Source organism: Pithys albifrons, chromosome 7 (assembly GCF_047495875.1).
Source record: "Pithys albifrons albifrons isolate INPA30051 chromosome 7, PitAlb_v1, whole genome shotgun sequence".
Lineage (NCBI taxonomy): Eukaryota > Metazoa > Chordata > Aves > Passeriformes > Thamnophilidae > Pithys > Pithys albifrons.
The window spans coordinates 48,451,381-48,464,249 of NC_092464.1; the positions used below are offsets into that span (position 1 = coordinate 48,451,381).

Consider the following 12,869-nt stretch of genomic DNA (forward strand, 5'->3'; position numbering starts at 1 on the left):
CTATCTCAGACACTACCAGATCATGTGCTTTATATCCCACTCAGGCCAGACAGGGGCTTTACAAGGGGCTAATCTGAAGAAGTAGGTGCAGTGCCAGCACAGGTCCTGAACAGTACCTTCAAAAAGAGCATCCTGGTTTGGAGTGAGTCACCTAACAAGATTCAACTGCAAATACATCCAATCTATTAATGAGGTTCATGTATATTATTTTAGAAAACAAACCTGAACTGCATAGGAATTGCACAACAAAATGCACTTGAGAGAACAATAAAAAAGCTGGAAAGAAGTACATGTATCTTTCAGAAAGAAGAGGGTTAAAAGAACACAAGCTTCAAAAAATTTGATTACAGATAATTAAAAGGTGGATTCTGCAGTATATCCTGCTGGTTTTGTGCATAGTATTTTGGCAGAGAGGGCTGTAGATATTTTAAAATCTGATACCCACTTATGTGATCATGTGCTAAAGCACAGCGGAAAAAAACAAAGGACAAGGTTTAGTCATTTGAAATGTTCAGTTTCCTTGCCACTTGCATTTTTCTTCTGTTCTTATTTTTCATTTGCATGTTTTAGTACTTTTTAATCCCCTTACTCAGAATTCCCCACAAATGTTTTTTTTCATAAAAACATTAGTCATTCAGACACGAACAATGTATTTGATGTTAGTGGTATTCCTACTAGAACATCTTTAAAGTAAAATAGAGGTGAGAAGAGATGAGACGAAACAGGAACTAGAGGGACCTTCTCTACGGCCATTTAAGGTGAAAAGACTGGACACCAGACATTTCAGCACCACTTTAAATGGTTTTGAATATCTTTTGCCAAAAGACTCTTCCAAGTAACACTTTTGGTGAAGCAACATGTCAGCATTTTCAACCTTTCTATAACTGACTGCTTTTACACACATATGAAGTTCAGTATGTTTATGTTCAGAAAAAGTTACTGAACATAACTGCAGGCTGAGAACTTTGTACATATGGAAATTATCCATAAGCCACTTGATTTCTAGTACTGCACCATTAACCATGTAAATCTAAAATCTGAGGGGTATTGACTGTCTGCTGAGGTCATACTGATAATACTATATAACTGCAATTTTTTTTTTATTGAAGGTTGCAACTATACCTAACACTGTTGGTCTGCTGTCTCAAGCTTTGCAAAATGAGCATTATAAATACTTCCTGGGTAAAGTCCATTTTGGTGAAAAACCCTGTCTTGCTTACAGTGCAGTTTTTGTACAATAATCCAGACATATTTCCCCTTCCAGCAGAAAAAATGTAACAAAGGGTCACACTTTAAATCTCTGGTCTAGGGTGGTGGGTTCTTTTCCTAATTTTTACTTCTCATTTTTCACTGAAACATTTTAGTTTCAATACATCTGGTCACATGAGTAGCAAAATAATGTCTTCCTTTTAAATCTTCATCAAACTACCAGATGTTTATTTGGTCCTACAAGCATACACATGTATTCTTAAGGGTAACATTAGCAGATATATTTTTGTGCACAAAGAAACTTGTGTAGGTGGACACCATGGACAGTTAAACACAGCAATACATAAAAACAGATAAAGGAAAATAAAGCAGATCAAGAGTTGAGTGTATGTAGGAGTTTATAAAAAAACCCCACATAGCTAAAAATGGGCCAATTATTGATGTATATAGGAATGCAAATAAAAGGTTTCCTATAAATATAGAAAGATAGTTTTAGGTACAGATATAAGGTTTATCATCAGTTTCTAGCAAAAAACCCCCAAGCAAACAAAAGAACAAAACAAAAACCAAAACAAAACAAAACCCTACTAGCCTGTAAAAAGTTCCATTCAATGTTTGAAACTGCTTGGGTTTGGTTTTCATTAAACTCATAATTTTTAACTGTGAGTGGAAGTACTTTTTCTGGGGCAGAGGAACATGATATGAAACAAAAAGGAAACACAATCTGAAAAAGCCACTTTTTTCATATATCAAACAGGTCACTTATAGAAGGAAGAGAGAGAAGCAGATGAGGGATAATTAATGGAAAATAATAATATGTGTTAGAAAGATAAGGTAGTAGAAGTGGAAAAGACGGAGAGACTCCAGAGAGAAAAATATGAGTGTGCATGGCCAAAAAAAAAAGAGAAATTGGCTATGAAATGGCCCAGAAGTGTTCAGGCTCAAAACACTTTCCAAATGCCAACAGAAATTCAAAATGGTCTTTTGTTTAAAAGTAAAGTACAGGCATTTATTCTTCCCAAGTGAATAAGCTCTTATCTTTAAGACAGAATTTGTCTTGGATTGATGACAGACAAGAGCTCAGAGAACATTTCTGTCACTGAGCTGACTAGCAAACTGCTGTGGGTTTCAGACTCATAAAGTTCCCATTATCATCAGAGAGAGTGAAATTCTTGGATTGTTTCTTTTCCAGGGAAGAAGAGGTTCTCTTTAGGGCATAGGATCCTAAATTTTGAATCATGTGCATATGAGAAATTTAAGGACTTTTAGAATTTAATAAAAGCAAGTAAAAGTGGGAGTTATCTAATTTCATGGGGGGGGGGGGGGGGGGAGGGGGGAATGAAGAATAAAATGCCTGCAGAAGCAGCATGTCAGCTTTTAAATATGATTGTTATGGTTGTTATGAAATACTCTGAACAGTGTTGCTCAGCTGCTGCACAGAATATTAAGGAGCAATTACTACTTGCACTAATACTATCACATTATCCTGGGAAAAAAAAAGTCTAAAAACCCATGCTTTTATTTCAATACCTGACAAATCTTTGGAGTTTTGCTCTTGGTGTCACTGTGACATTTTCTTGCCACAAGGTGAGCTTACAGTTCCTACACCAGTGGATTCACTCACTTAAAGAGAACTACATCACAGAAGAAAGCATTAAACATCAGCTTTAATACTGAAGTGTCATAGGTAAGTTATGTGAGAATCCTAATTGTTTATTTGTCTTGTAATTTCTCAGTCAATAGGGTTTTTTTCTTCCAGTTCTATTGCAGAAATACTTAATCACATCCTATACATATTAGCTCTTTGGGAGGCAATCTGATCACCTGCAGTACACCTACTTCACTCTTGAAGGAGAAATAGACATTAAGAGCTCACCAGACAGAGAAACAGAAGTATTAGCTCAGCTGGCCAGGAATGTCTTTGGCTGTGGCTTTGCAGCTTGAGGATGGAGAACCACTGATGCACAGGAATATGAACCTCCCATCGCACCCTTGCATGTATTTAAGCAGTTTCTTTGATTGCAAAGTAGGGCTGGGGATGTCAAGACTTTTTACATCTTAGTGGCTATATTGATACACCACGTATTAACTACTGGAATGTGTGTGGATATTCTGTTGCAGAAACCAACCCACTCATTTCAACTGTTTACCACAGCATTAAAGGACAAAAGGAAATAGTTTGAGACACTTGTATCAGGAAGTGGCTCATTTTACTTGATGTAATGAGGCATCCTAGAGGTAACTATTGCAGGGCCCAGACTTTACCTTAGAGCATTAGCTGCTGTGAAAACGTGTCCCTAGGCCAGCATTAACAGCAAAGAGCTGTGACCTGCCTTAACTGAGACACTGCCTTTAGACCTGCTCACTGCCCTGGGTGAGGAATCACATTGAAACAATCCATATTTCAGCCCTAGCACAGTCTAGAAACCTCTATACTCCAACCTGTCTCTGGAAAAGCCAAGTGACATGAAAGCTTTCTTGGTCCTTCCAAACTCCCCTTCACCCCTATTGCAGAGTGACACATCCTCTTTCCAAAGAACAGCATTAATAAGCTCTCAGGCATATTTGCCTCCATTTGGCATCCCTCTTGCCCTACTCCTGCTACAGCTTAAGGCTGAGGAATCTTTAAAAAGTAATTTACATCACATGGCTTTAATCATATTTTACTTATTATCTGTCAAGTCCCAGTAGCACTTTTGAATATGGAAAAGAAGTACTGAACCCTAAAGGTCACTCTTCAGAAAGAAAGAATATAAAGCTGAGAATAAGCATATTGAGAACAACACTGAAACACTAACCTGTCCTAGATGCTAGCTACTTATTCTGCCAAATAAAGTATTATTGCTACACAATTTTTACAGTGGAAGCAGAGCTAAAGACTGACAAATACTATAGAAGCAGAGGAACAGCAAATGAAGAAGGCTTTAGGATGTAAATTATGAGTATTGTTACCGTGCTTCTCTTTCCATTTTTCTTGCTTCAGAAGATTAGACACTCTTTCCTTAATGTCCTGTAATAGTCACACACGAACACAGTCCAAGGTAACAATTTAAGTGGAATGTTGTCTGAAACCCACATGCAACCTGCTCCACTTCTTTGGAAGGTGGAGCAGACACTTCATTACCTGCACACGAAACTCAGTTGTTCCCATTCAAACATCAGCATTGGGACAGAGACACGTCTCTGCTAGTAAAGCAGTTTTCCTGATTTTGGCTGGGATAGAGTTAATTTTCTTCTTAGTAGCTGTGGTTTGGATTCAGTATGAGAATAATGCTGGTAACACACTGCTGTTTTGGCTGTTGCTGAGCAGTGTTTACCCTGACTCAAGGACTCTTCAGTGTCCCAGATACACAAGAAGCTGAGGGGGGAGCCTGGCCTGGACAGGCAACCTAAACTGGCCAAAATGGATATTCTCTGCTATAGAACATCATGGTCAGTATCTAAACTCAGGGGAGTTGACTAGGAGCTGCTGATTGTTGCTTGATGATGGACTGGGCATTTGTCAGCACGTATTGAGCAATTATACTATGCATCACTTTTTTGGCTTGTGTTCTCTTCCTCCCTATATTTTTCCCTTTCCTTTACCTTTCCCTTTTCTTTTTCCTTTTCCTTTTTTTTAAATATATATTTTATTTTTGTTTCTATTATTAAACTGTTTTTGTCCCAACCCATGGACTTAACATTTTTCCTGCTTCTTCACCCCATCACATTGGTGAAAGTGGGGAGTGAAGAAGCGGCTGCGTGTTATGTAGTTACCAGCTGAGGTTAAATCACAGTGGCAGCATTGAAGAAACTGCAGAGTCCTTCCTTATATGACCTAACATTGTCTGTCCTTCCCTTCACTCAGATTCACTGACAGTTAGGGAAATACCTCTGCACAGCCTGGAAAAACTAGTCCATTAGCCCATGCTCAGCAGCCTTTTTCCAAGTGTGCACTCCAAATACCCTCTCTTTGGACAGCATTACAAATATAAGATTGCCTGGGTAAATTTCTTCAAAAGAACTTTCAAAGATGACCTCTATATAATTTAATAATTCTGAAGTCAGGTCCTGAATGTTTACTGAATGTAAATCCCAAAACCTCTCAATTCCCTACCCAAAAGCAGAAGTAGACTGTAAACTCCCCAAACTAAGTTGTCATTTAGCTGACTAGTATTATATGAAATTAAAACATCCAGTAACAATCCTCTGTGGGATACACAATAAGATATTTTGACTCTCAAAGTTCTCAGTAGATTAGAAAGCATAGCCTTAGCATATTGTGCTAACCACTTTAATTACGAACTGGTTTTAGTACAGTTTAGCAAAGTCTTCTCAACAAGAAAATTAATGCAAGATGTGATGCCCTTGCAGTAGGAACTGAAACAGTTCTTCACCCATCAGGATCCCCTCTGTACACCCTGCAGAAGAGGAAAAGCAGAACAAACACTGCTTACTCTCCATTAAGATTCGGTAAGATAGTATTTTGACAAAGCTTGCAAAGGAGAGGAGATAGGCAACTTAGAAGGAGGAAGAGACTTGAACACTAATCTGACAGATGAATTCGTTATCTTTAGACAGAGATTTTTCATCTCTCTTACATCTGATCCAGGATCCCTTTCCCCCTCTCTATCATAGTTGCCCCATGCCTTTCCCTTAAAGCCAACCATTCATTTCCCTATCATTCCACATTTCCATAGCTTAAACTGACCCATTTCTCATCAGTAGTCTAGAAGAGTTGCCAACAGGACAAGAAGATTGAAGAGAGAGTTAAATTGCACTAGCAGATACAGATAATTTTAAAATTATCTCTATTGATCTCAGTGCTACTTTACATTACTCCTATTGCTGAGAAATTTATATTATTTCTAAGTAGCTGTTTGCTTGACAAAAGTAGCTGAAATTGTTAGGCTGCAAGCTGAACTTTATCTGAACTCTATGTCTATGTAGTGTAAGTCAAAGATGGATTATAGTGAAACCTGGAGTTAACAATCTGAACACTAATAATATTTAAAATAGGCAAAGCTGGCAGCTTGGATGTTACTTAAAAATTAATAGCTAGAGTGGACAGTTCACAGATTGCGATATATGAACTGTAATAACCATATTACAACATGGACTGCAGAACTGACCGAAATCCCCACCGAAACTGACTTTAGAGGATGTGAAGTTGACCACACAGCAATCACTTGATAATGAAACAGCAAACCAGTGAAGAGTGAGAAGACCTCAGACATTAATACAGCTGTTGGTCCAGGCTCTCGCACGAGGGGTGGGGAATTTAGATAGTAAAGGTATAATTGCCCAGGGATTTCTTTGTTCATAGTCCCTTGTTTGAGGTACCAGATATCATAATTGATCTGTGCCAATAAACATACCTAATAGAGATGAGAGCCCAGTGTCAAAAATTTCTGTAACACCTACATTTTCAAGAATTTAGGATTGGGGAGGTTTTTTGCTATTCTTCTAATCCTATATCTTGCATAACTACAAAATAGAAGAGCCATTCTAGAGCTACAATCTACTTTCCTTGAAGTCAGATCTCCTTTTTGCCATTAACCAGCAAGCTGTCTATCAGGCCTAAGTCTCAGCTGGTTATAACTATCAAATATATCATATTTCTTTATTGGATTATAACAAATCATTCCATCAGGAATATGCAGGAATATTGAGGGTTCTGCTTTCCTCATGATGCTACTGGTTACACATAACCTGCACAGGCTTTAGTTATCTAAAGCCAGCCTCTATTTATTGGCTATATTTTCAAGACATAACACTGGGCTTTTTTTACAGTTTATAACTACTGATGAGGCCTGAAAACAGTGGCTTTTCATGTGTTATCACAAATAACAATAAGTTACCTGATTGAAAGTGTGAGGTGATCTTTAGTACAATAACTAAAAAACACCCCAAAACCAAAGCCAAAGTAAATAAACATGGGTGAAAAGCATAAAAGTATAAAGTGATTTTGTGTTTACAAATTTAGATTAAGAAGAAATTATGAGCAAAACAAAAAACCCCAACCAACCAAACAAAAAAGATCTTGCAAGATTTTCCTCACAGCTAAAGGAATTCCTCTCCCTTCCCATAATGAGAGACAGTAGTGGAGAGGATATTTTATTGTGAGTTCTGGGTTTGTAGAACAAAGATGAAGCAATTCACCTCAGCTATCATTTATCACGGGGGTTTTTATAACAAATGCTTAGAGTACTTGTTTCCAGCAGTGTTCTAACTCCAGGCTGACCGCTCCGGCACTCAGCTTCACCTTGCTGCAGCTACTGGGCACTGATCTCCCTGAAGACACGGGTCTAGTGGAGGGAGCCAGGCAGGGTGGAGCCTGTTACCTCAAGCTGGATAGTTCCTGGACCTTTTAACCCTTCTTCCTCCATTTCCCTGCTATAATGCAGTAGCTGTGATGAATTTTATTTTATTCTTTTTTCCTTGGTATAACCTGATATGTACAGCAGAACACATTATGTCTCTACATTTCTTTGTTAGAAGAGGTCTATCACGGATTTAGCCTGCAGCACTGAACTGCAGACAAACTTTGACACATGTAAGCATTTGACAAGCTTTGGGCTTCAATAAGGGTGCAGATAATGCTTCCCAAAGGAAAGGATTATTTCCTTCAGTAGCTGGTTGGTTGATTTTCTGTCATATTTCCATGATATCAACTACACGTGGGATCCCTTCTCCAACAACCAGGGACAGGACACAATGGAATGCCCTGAAGTTGTGTCAGGGGAGGTTTAGGTTGAATCATAGAATCAGCTGTGTTGGAGGAGACCTCCGAGATCATCAAATCCAACCCCTGATCCAACACCACTGTGATTACTAGATCATGGCACTAAGTGCCATATATATCAGAATAACAGAAAAAGATTCTTCACCCAGAGGGTGGTTGAGTGCTGGAACAGGCTCCCCAGGGCAGTGGTCACAGCACCAAGCATAACAGAGGTCAAGAAGTGTTTGGACAACGCTCTCAGGCACACGGTGTGATTGATTCTGGGGAACGCTCCTGTGCGGGGCCAAGTGTTTGGACTCAATGATCCCTGTGGGTCCCTTCCAACTCAGAATACTTTGATTCAAGATTTCCCGGTGCTAATTTCGGCAAAGACGAGACACAAGCAGGATTTGGGCCAAGGACAGCTAACCAGTGTCCAGGTTCAGAGCGAAGCGCCCTCCCCGCGGGGCGCGCCCCCATCCCCGGGCGCTGGGGCGGCGATGCGGAGCCGATCCCGGCGCATCCCCCGCTCGGCGCAGGGAGCGATGCGCGCCCGAGCTCCGCCTCCTGCCGCCGCCCCGCCCGTGCCCGCGGCCTGCGCTGCCCGGCTGGAGCTGCCGCGGCTCCGGCCCCGGAGCGTCCCTGCGGTGAGCCGGTCTGCGGGGGCGGCGCAGGGGAGAAGCCGAGAGGGATGCGGGCGTGTTGCTGGCGGCGGCGCTGCCATTGCGGGCCGGCCCTTCCCTCCTTTCTGCGCCCTCCCTTCTCTCCTTTCCGCTCCCTCCCTTCCCTTTTTTCCCCCGTTCCCCCCACGGTCGCGCCGCCGCTCTCCCCGGGGAGGGGGCGCGTCTGTCCCCCCGCGTCAGCGCCCACTGTCGTGGGGCAGGGCGGGGAAGAAGCTGCGCTTGGCGGGGGCAGGGAGAGCAGGAGGAGGAAGAAGGAAGAGGAAGGAGGGAGGTGACGTGCGGGAGCTGGGCGGGGCGGGGCTCCCTGTGCGGGCAGGGGGTGCTGCAGGGGATGCTCTGCGGGCAGTGCCGCCCCCGCATCCCCAGCGCCACTCCCGCTGCTGCCAGACCTGGAGGAGGAGTGGGGTAGCTTTTCCCTTCTTGGGACTCCACTCCGGCAGGTCCATTCCCAGGGAGGTATGGCGACCTGTTTGCCCTGCTGATAGTGGTGTGGACAGACCGGGGCATGCGAACCCCCGGGTTCCACCGCGGGAAGATGTTACGCTGGGGCTCAGGTTTAGCGTCGGGCTGGATTTAGGCAACTTTGGAGAGGCGCTCTCCGCTCTCAGCCTCCGAATTTAAAGTGGGTCATTCATTCTCGAGCTGCGGCGTTTTGAGTGTATCCGAAGGGTTGCGCTGGTTCGTCTTCGGGGCGAGCTGGTGATTAAATCCCAGTGTGGTGATTTAAACTGGAGCTCACAGGGCTGTGATTTAATCTCCATTAGCAGTTCAAGTTACTCATTGATGAAGTGCTTACGCTGAGCAGTTCCCAACTTCGCTGCAGTCAGGTGTGAGCAGAAGCAGTGATTGACTTTAACATGGAAAATGCTCACCACAAATACTAAACTTGTAGAAAGAGGTTGTTTGTGTGTTTCTTTTTTTTAATCATGTTTGTGCTCAGAGGTATAAGGCCGTCACTGCAATTCTGCACGGTGTTGTCAGTACATTTTATTATGTGCATTTATCATCTTGCATTTTATAATGTGATCTAGTTGTGTTGAACATTAATTGCTGTGAACATTGTCAGTGTGTGCTAGCAATCCTAGTTTTCTGGGGGATTGGTAGTCAACCAACATTGTGAGAAGGCCCATTTCTATTTATAAGTCAGTAGTGTTGTTATTATTTTTAGAAGATGTTTTTCATCAGCTTTGCAGCTTTAAGTAGGCCAGATGCAGAGTGATTCACTTTCTGTTGGTTTGTTGATGGTTCAAGGCCAGATACTTTGTGTAAAATACTCCAGTGGTCCTCTTGTTATGATACAAATCCATAGGTATATTTGTGTTATTTGTGTGTTAGACTTTTTCAGAATGAATGTTGCTTTCCATAGACTTGTTATGTTGAGAAACAAATATTTGACCTTTTTAATGATGCTGAAATTTGTGAAATACTAAACTTAGTTCAGGTGGATTAGGGGTTTTTTTGCTGCACTTGGGCTAGCTTGTGATTGGCTTGATGCGATGTGGTCTAATTTTCATAAATTCTCAAGTGTTGAGCCATGATTTTTTCAAAGTGAGCTTAGCACAATTGTTCTAGGCCTTCATTCATATGAAAGAATGTATTCAGACTTTTCTGTTTCAAACTTTGTCGGACCATCTTGGTTAAACACAGTTATTAAAACAGTTTTTTCACAGGGCCAAACTTAATTTCTAGTAAGCAGGATTTCATTCAGTGAGTTAAGTCAGCATGCACAATATTATCAGTGCTTTTGCAGAAGATATTGATGACATGGCAGTGATAGAGCACACTTGTGACAGCAGAAGTTGTGATTTCACATGTTTAGGCAGCAGCATCCAGCTGCTCATCTGAGTTGCTTTAAAGGATCACAGATTTATTGCTTGTTAAACATTCTCTAATTTAACTTTATCTGCTAAAAATCTGTTCTTAATTTGAAATCATTAGTGATTGTGTTAAAAGACAACTTGCACATTACTTCTTTGCCTCACTGTCTTAAATTCACTAGGAGTAGGATTAAAAATGAAAGGTTGAAAAAAGTAATCTTAGCAAAGAACCAAATTAATGTCTTGTAATGACATCATGCTTTTCTTAGGAAGTTCAGCTACTCAGTCATCAGCTGAAGCCCTGAAGCAGCATCACTTCAGGTATCAGGAGTTATTTTCTATCTTGCATTGACAGAAAAACTGGATAAATTATGTGGAGATACGTTAAATATTTTCTGCAGAAGGCTCTGATGTAGGTCTTTGCTAGAACTTGCTGCTGCTTGGACTGGGTAATTATTTCCTTACAATGTCCTTTAAGCCTTGTAAGGAGAAAAATGGAGGTAATATGCAAGACCTGGTATTTCCTTTCATTTTGAAGCATCTTCAAGAGTTATAAAATAGGAGTTATAAGAATCTTAGAAAAGTTTATCCTGCATTCTAAAGTAGATGTCATTTTTTAAGAGTTCTGAAGAATTTTCAGGGCTTGAATTTGCCTGGAGTAAACTTTTGCACCATTTTGTAGAATAATTTTTGAGGGGGTGACAGAATCCTGAGTATTTCAGGAAGAGTCCCACAGTTCTATGTTAGCAAAATAATAGATTTTCTTGTCCAAGTGATATCTGGCTAGCAGCCCTGGGACATAACTTGTTTGTTATTGCTCTGGAAAAAAAGAAGTAAACATATGTGTAGGAGTTGCCAGAGTAATAGACCCATATAGTGCCTAATGTCTGAGGCAATTAGTAAGATGTTTGGTGTCTTTAAAAAAATTAATGTTGTATTTAGAGAAATGCTGTCGTGGTAAAATATATATGCTTTTGCTACCTAAATGGTTTCTTTGGCCTGCTGTTGTTTTAAGTCAGAGAAACTGAGTGGGTAATAAGCTTTTATTGCTTAATATTTAGTGCTTAGTGGAAAAAGTTTGCAGGGAAGTCTTCATTTCTGTAAGCTGATGTTGCATGGGGTACACAGTCAGATTTAGAGAGCAGGTAACAGATGTGAAGAAGAGATAATACCGCATTTGTTGGAGAATTTTTAACTGTCTTTCCTCTGTACCACTTCCCTTTTATGCCCACTTCTCCCTCCCTGCTTTTGCAAGAAATCAGTAGCATCTCTTTTTTTCTTTTTATTTTTTTATTACATCCAGATATTGCTTGTGACTGGAATGTGTGTGTACGTAAAATATACAAAAATACTGTGCATATGTTAATTTAACTGTGGGGAGCTGATCAAATTTAACCTTAAAATCCTGATGTGGCTTCCGCTTCAGCTCTTTGGCAAGATGAGTTTAGAGCATTTAACCACACCTACATCCCCCAAAAGGGTTTTGTTACTTGTAAGAAAACTATAACTTTTGTTTGGTAATTAATTAAATAAGGACTGGGACTAGATGATGTTTAAGGTCCTTTCCAACCCCATAAGATTCTGTGATTTTATGAAGTGTGTACTGTCAGTTGGAATGTATTGGTTGTTAAGTGGGATGATGTGCTGACAGTTCTATAACTGAGATATTTGTTCTTTCTATGTTCCAAGTGATAAAATGCACACACTTGATTTTTGTAGTTTGCAGTGGTTAAGTATCTTGAGTGCAGCTGAGATCTGAGGCAGACTTTGGAATCTGTTATGGTACATCCTTTTTGTATGTTATGTTTGTATGTATCTTAAAATAGAATATAGTTGCATATTGAAGATCATATTCTTGATTTAACAAAGTCTGAACTCCACACATTTTGAGTTCTGGAAAGTGGGGTTTTGACTGTGTCATGAATTCAGCTTGGAGTATATTTTCAAAGTCATAAGATTATAGAATGGTTGGGGTTAGAAGGGATTTCAAAGGATCATTTAGTTCCAACCCCCCTGCCATGGGCAGGGACACCTTTCACTAGACCAGGTTGCTCTAAGCCCAGTATAACCTGGCCTTGAACACTGCCAGGGATGGGGCATCAGTAACTTCTCTGACAGCCTGTTCAGTGTCCCACCACCCTCACAGTAAAGAATTTCTTCCTAATATCTAATCTAAGCCTTCCTGCTTTCAATGTAAATCCATTCCCCCTTGTCATATCACTACATATCTGTGTAAAAAGTCCCTCTCCAGCTCTTACGTAGGCCCCCTTTTAGGTACTGGAAGATGCTCCAAGGTCTCCCTGGAGCCTTCTCTTTTCAAGGCTGAACAACCCCAACTCAGTCAGGCTGTCTTCAGCTTCTCAAGCTGACTAGCTCCAGCAGATCCACATCCTTCTGGTGTTGGGGACCCCAGAGCTGGATTGCAGCACTCCAACTGCGGATAACTCTGAAGAGCTC

At 40.8% G+C, this 12,869-nt stretch overlaps 1 protein-coding gene across 7 annotated transcripts in view; it reads left to right on the plus strand.

Moving 5' to 3' along the window:
• STARD3NL (STARD3 N-terminal like) overlaps positions 1-12,869 on the plus strand; it is a 34,800-nt gene that overhangs the window by 630 nt on the left and 21,301 nt on the right. For 5 of the 7 annotated variants that reach the window (XM_071561433.1, XM_071561439.1, XM_071561437.1 and 2 more), the window contains exon 1: positions 8,473-8,559. The exons of 1 other annotated variant lie outside the window; for it this stretch is intronic. The gene's annotated coding sequence lies outside the window, so the exon portion shown is untranslated. Of the gene's footprint in view, positions 1-8,472; positions 8,560-8,896; positions 9,052-12,869 lie in introns of those variants that run through there. One more of the 7 variants, XM_071561434.1, reaches the window with a different exon arrangement.